A 6,521-nucleotide genomic window follows, 5' to 3' on the forward strand; every position below is an offset into this window, starting at 1 on the left:
TCAAACTTGCAAACCTTATATATGAATTGTAGCATACACAAGGTAATGGCAATGTAGCCTATTACTATGAGATCTAAGTAATCTTCAATGTGTTATGTTTACACAATTGAGGTTGAGGATTTTTCAAGTTTTACACTTGAGCATCAAATTTTTGTTTTCTTATTACAGAACCATGATGGTTTTTAATTTACCACCCGTAAATTAATTATCTCTCGTTTCCCTTGTAGGCAAAGATGACTGCCAAAGAGTTTGAGGAGCTTGCCCTCAATGGCCACAATTACCCGACATGGGCTATGGACATCAAGATCAGTCTTGCATCCCGTGGGATAGCGCGTGCAATACAACCCCCAGAGACTCCTCTCCCGGCTGGAGCCACGCCGCTGACAGAACATCAAAACTATGCTGCTTTATTCATCATAAGGTATCATATTCACCCAGATCTCAAGTCTGAGTATTTACAGGAGGAATCTCCTAGTACTCTATTTCTGGCCCTCAAAACAAGGTATGAACAGCAGAAGGCAGTAGTCCTGCCAGAAGCACCCCATGATTGGACTCATCTCCGTCTTCAGGATTTCAAGTCCATCGGTGAGTACAATCATGCTGTTCATAAGATATGTTCCAAACTGCGCTTTTGTGAGAAGGAACCTATTGAGGGGAAGAAGATAGAGAAAACTTTGTCTACTATGCTCCCTTCAGATAGAATCCTCCAACAGCAATATTGTGCTTGAAACTACACTGTCTATTCTGAGCTTATTCACATGTTACTTCAGCCTGAAAAGCATGATGAGCTACTCGCTAAGAATGGCTCTCAGCGCCCAGTTGGGGCACAACCTTTACCTGAAGTCCATCTGAATGTTGCAAATAGATAGAAGTTTAATGGTGCCTTTTGGGGTAAACATTCCAATTTCGAGCGTAAGCGAAAGCGCAATGGGAATAGGAGATCTAGATACCCAAGAAAGGGAAAAGGCACTTCAAAGCCCAGGGTTGATAAATCTAAGCTTTGGAACAAGTGTGGATGCTAAAGGCATTCTACTGAAAAGTGCACAATGCCCAAGCATCTGGTTATGTTGTACCAGCAATCTCAGGGACGCAAAGCACCTCAAGGGAAAAGGTTTGAAGCCAACTTCAACCTTCATCCGCATAGCACAAAAGGAGCCGGTGATTCACACGATGTTCCTCCTGGACCGAGCAACGCCATGATTCCTTATCTGGGTGAGGATACTGCTGAAACGGAGAACACGTTGATTGAGTACACCGCAAACCACGTGTCTGGCGACTTCGACTAGTCCCTCAATCTCCTAGTGATCTACTTAATTATGTCCATTTGTGATGATTGTAATAAGAACATAAGTTTGTTGTTGTATTTATATTGTATTGTATCAGCACATTTGATATAATAAAGATTGTATTCTATATATGACTATGAGGTTTTCTTATTGAAAATACTTTGTTTTATATAGTTTTCTACGAGGACAATCGGATGGAAGAGGAATTATGCCTTGTGGACAGTGGTACCACAAACTCCATACTGAGGGAGATGAAATATTTCCAAACTCTGAAAAAGATGAATGGAGATATTCTAACTATCGCTCGACGTGATACAGTGATTGTTGGTACTGGACGTGCCATATTCACCCTCCCAAGCGGTACACAAGTGATGATTGAGGATGCTTTATTGTATCCCGACTCATCACGTACCCTGATCAGTTATCGAGATATCTGTAAGAATGGTTTTCACATTGAAACCCATGAAGACAACAAAGAGGAGTATCTACTATTTACTAAAGATGACGGATATGGCAAAAAGGTACATGAGAAAGTTCCTTCTCTATCGTCTAGTTTGTACTATACGTACATAAAACCCGTGGAACATGTTGCATACAAAGTAATTTTTCAGAATGTTAACGCATTCCAAACCTGGCATGATCGCCTAGGCCATCCTGGAATAGGGATGATGAGAAAAATCACTAGTAATTCCATTGGTCATAACTTGCTTGAGTCAAAATTTCCTCAATCTTCTGATTTTGTATGCAGATCTTGTGCAACGGGAAAGCTAATTTGAGGCCCTCACACCTCAAAATACAAGCTGAACCACTTCAGTTCCTTGTACGTATTCAAGAAGACATTTGTGGTCCCATTCAGCCATTATCTGGACCTTTCTGGTATTTCATGGTTCTGATTGACGCATCTACACGATGGTCACATGTGGTTCTTCTGTCCACACGAAACCATGCATTTGACAAGATAATGAGGCAAGTCATTAAGTTGCAAGCCCATTATCCTGAAAGTTTAATTAAATCAATTTGAATGGACAATGCTGCAGAATTCTCCTCACATGCTTTCAATGATTATTGCATGGCTTTGGGGATTGAAGTTCAACACTCTGTTCCATATGTTCATACACAAAATGGTTTGGCTGAAGCATTGATTAAGAGGATCAAACTCATTGCAAGACTTTTGTTGACAAATTGCAACTTGCCAACCTCTTGTTGGGGTCATGCTGTTTTACACGCTGCTCACTTGATACAATTGAGGCCAACCGCATATCACAGTTCTTCCCCTCTGGAATTGGTATGTGGAAATCCTCCAAGCATTTCCCATCTGCGTAAGTTCGGATGTGCTGCATACATCCTGATCTCACCACCACAGCGGACATCTTGTGCCCACACAAGAAGTTGGGGATCTATGTGGGGTACAAATCGACGTCGATTATCAAGTACCTGGAACCCCTAACTGGGGATCTGTTCACAGCCCGTCACGCTGATTGCATATTTAAGAGGAACATTTTCCAGCATTAGGGGGAGATTTCAAGTATCAGAAAGAATGCCCGGAAATTGATTGGAATGCTCATGCTATTCATCCTTTGATCCACGTACCCATGAGACCGAACTTCAAGTTCGGAAGATCATTAATTTGCAACATCTTGCAAATAATCTGCCAGATTCATTTACTAATCTGAAAGGTGTTACAAAATCCTCAAATCCGGCCAGAAGCGCGCCAGAAAGAGTGGAGGTACCAATAAAAACCACTCAACTCCTATTCCCAAAAAGAGGGGGAGTAGTACGGCCTCGAGCATGCTTCTAGAAAGCAGCAAAGGAAAGCGAGGAGAAAAACCTCGGAGTCAGTAAATGCAGGTCAACTCAACATTGACAAACACCTGATGGGTAGTATACACCCAGTGGAAGGGCAACCTCCATAACCCAGTTCTAGTGTGCATAAACTGACTGGGACATCGGAACACCCAGACTCGATCGTATTGGGAAATCACGAAGAGTCACTAGGGGTGCAGGAAATTTCCATCAACTATGTTGATTCTGGAGAATCATTTGACCGTAAGACTACGACCGTCAACATATATTTTGCTGAAAAGATTGCAGATACCCTTCTCACTGGTCATGATCCAAGGTCTATCGTCGAGTGCCAAAAGCGCTCCGACTGGCCTAAATGGAAGGATGCAATCCAAGCAGAAATTGCCTTGCTTAACAAAAGAAAGGTATTCACTGAAGCAATACCTACACCTCCCAGTGTTTTCCCTGTGGGATTCAAATGGGTTTTTCTCCGGAAACGGAATGAGAACAATGAGGTGGTGAGATATAAAGCAAGGCTCGTAGCACAAGGTTTCACGCAGAAACCCGACATTGATTTCACTAAAACATATTCTCCAGTGATGAGTGCAACCACTTTCCGATATCTTATATCTCTGGCAGTGCAAAAGCGTCTATCTATGCAGTGGGGCGGGTGGGGTGGCAGCCCCCCCCTCTCGCTCTTGTGGTGCTTGGCGATTTACTTGTTGGTGTTCTGATGGTGGGTTGCCAGATCTGATCTGGCTCGCTGGTTCTTCCGATCGGCAACGAGGATGGTGGTGGCTTCTGCTTGATCATGGCATGATAGCTTCGTGGGAGGTGTGCGGGCCAGCGAAGGTACAGTGCATGGGGTTGTGTTGTTGGGTGGTGCTCCGAGCGAAAGCCTGTCAAACACCTGTTGGCCGATGGTGTCGGCATTTATGGATGTCGTTTCATGGCAGGGGAGGCTCGATCCCCTTTGGTTGCATGGCAGGGCAACCTTTGGGGACTCCCTAGTAGCACTTCCAGCGGGTGGATGCACTGGCCTCGGCCCGTTCGGGGAAGTGGCATCGAAGGACTCCATGGGCTTCGGCTTAGCGTCCTCTTAGGCTTGCAGGGGCATGGTGGCAACCCCCTTTCCTGCTCTCATGGTGGTTAGTTACTTGTCAGTGTGGTGGTGGTGGGTTGCCGGGTTTGATCTGGCTCGCTGATTCTCCCGGCCGGCAACGAGGATGGTGGCGGCTTTTGCTTGGTCATGGCGCAATGGCTTCGTGGGAGGTGTGCGGGGCAGTGAAGGTGATGTGTGTGGGGTTGTGATGTTGGGTGGTGCTTCGAGTGAAAGCCTGTCGGGCTCCTGTCAGCTGACGGCCCGGCATTTGTGGACGTCGGTTCACCTCCTTGGAGGCGCCGCCGTGTAGTCGTTTCCTTCCTGCACACCCTCGGATTCATCTCTTCGGGTGAAAAGCCTAAGATTCGGTCGGGTCTGGCGATGGCGTCGACATCGTCATTTCCCTCTTCGAGGTGACGCCTTGAAGAGCATTGGATCTCATTTGCGCACTTCATGGGTTAGACGCTCGCGGCATTGCGGTTGGTCGGTGTCCGCCCGGCGATGTAATGTTCTGCTTGGCTTCTTATGTGACAATGATGGCGGCTTCGTGCGGAGTTGGGTTGCAGTTGTGTTTTGGTAGTCGCTCTCATCCACGTGTTTGAGGGATCATCATCGTGCCTCGCTTTGTTTTCTTAAAGTGCGGGGCCCTTGAGGCAATGATGACGCGAGACTTGTGAGCAGTTTTGTACCTAGCCTCGAGCTTTTCCCCTACAATGCTTGTCGACAGAGTCGAAGTTGATGGTCACCGACGCATGCGGTGGGCTGTTTTGCATCAACCGACGCAGGCCTTGGCGCTCGTTTGCAGCTAGGGCTACATTGATGGTCGTTGATTGTGAGGTTGGAGTCACCCTCGCCGAGGTGTGGTGACGATGACACCGGATTGCTACCTCAACGGCGCTTTTCTCCTTGACGGCATGTGTGCAATTTTTTTTTTGGTTGCCAAGTCACCCTGAGTGTTTTGTTGTTGCGGGCGTGTTGTGACAATTTCCATCCTCATCGGATTGTCATCTCTTTTCTTCTTAATGAATATAGGAATCCTGACATTTCGAAGAAAAGAACATGCGGGTATCTCGGTTCCAACCACGAACGATAGTGCACGAGATGGATGCAATGGAACATGTACTTAGTGGTACACTTTTCTACAGTATCGAGGTAAGGTGCTGTGTCACTTTTTACCGAGCTGCAATCATTCGGTCAGATTCATGTTCTGCACTTCGATGATACCCAATAATGTCCTCATCATCTGATGAGGATGAGATGACACTGTTCCGGGGACACATCTGGTGCCATCATTTTCCCTGCTTTATAATGTGTCGGTACTGCTGCTTTATCATCCATCAGTTTTGGATCGTACAAAGTCACAAGTCACCGGCTCCATCTTCAGAAATTGTGGAGCCCTGGCTTCCAGATCTAGTTACGTTGCACTTGGTTAGAGAGTCCTCGTACCCACACAACTTTAGGAGTTCTTCAACAGCGATGCGCAGGTAATGGCAATTGTATGTCACCCAAGTACCAGGCCTGCTTTGGTTCACAGAAATTTTATAGGAAATGTAGAGGATAGGAATTTTTCCATTTTGTTTGTTGGAATGGATTACTATTTGGATGTAGGATAGAAACTAACCCTTCGCATTTCAAAGAAAAATAAAACATTAGCCTAAACTCAATATAAAAGTTTCTATCATATGCATCAAATGACATATCTTTCTCTGTAGGAATTGAGATATTCATATTATCGTCTCATTTCCTATGAAACAAAAAAAGGCCTGAACGTAAAAGAAAAAAAATAGATTATTTTCTGCCAGGTCAGTTGCTACGCACATGTCCACACTGGTGGGTAAAAACCAGCGTGGATTCACCGAGCTTAGGTTGGCAAAAGAGTTTAGAACCGCAGGCCAAAGATCCACCATATCAGGGCAAGCAAGCGTGACGACCTGAGAACAGTAAAAGCGTGGTGCCCTAGGGCCAGAAGGATGTGGAATGAGTCGACACAGCAGCCAGTAGGTGACAATAGTTTTCCTCTTTACACAATCACGTATATCATCATTACCCCGCAAGGACCAATGGAACTATACACTGAGATTTTCCTCCAATGGAAAAACACACTTTTCATCATACAACCAACCAACCAACCAACCCTCGGCCAACTTTTACCTTTTGATGAAGAAGGCGAGCACAAACTTTTCACTAACCGGATCCGCATCATCACATCCTACGGCACGCAACAGGGACCCTCTCGTGGTCATCAAGTCCAGGACCCCTAAATATTCATCACACAAATTTAGCAATGTCAGACATAACGACGGCAAATGTAAGCATAACGATGTGTTTCTTCATAGTAACAGTTGAAAAAC

The sequence above is a fragment of the Triticum dicoccoides genome, chromosome 2B (genome assembly GCF_002162155.2).
Source record: "Triticum dicoccoides isolate Atlit2015 ecotype Zavitan chromosome 2B, WEW_v2.0, whole genome shotgun sequence".
Classification (NCBI taxonomy): Eukaryota; Viridiplantae; Streptophyta; class Magnoliopsida; order Poales; family Poaceae; genus Triticum; species Triticum dicoccoides.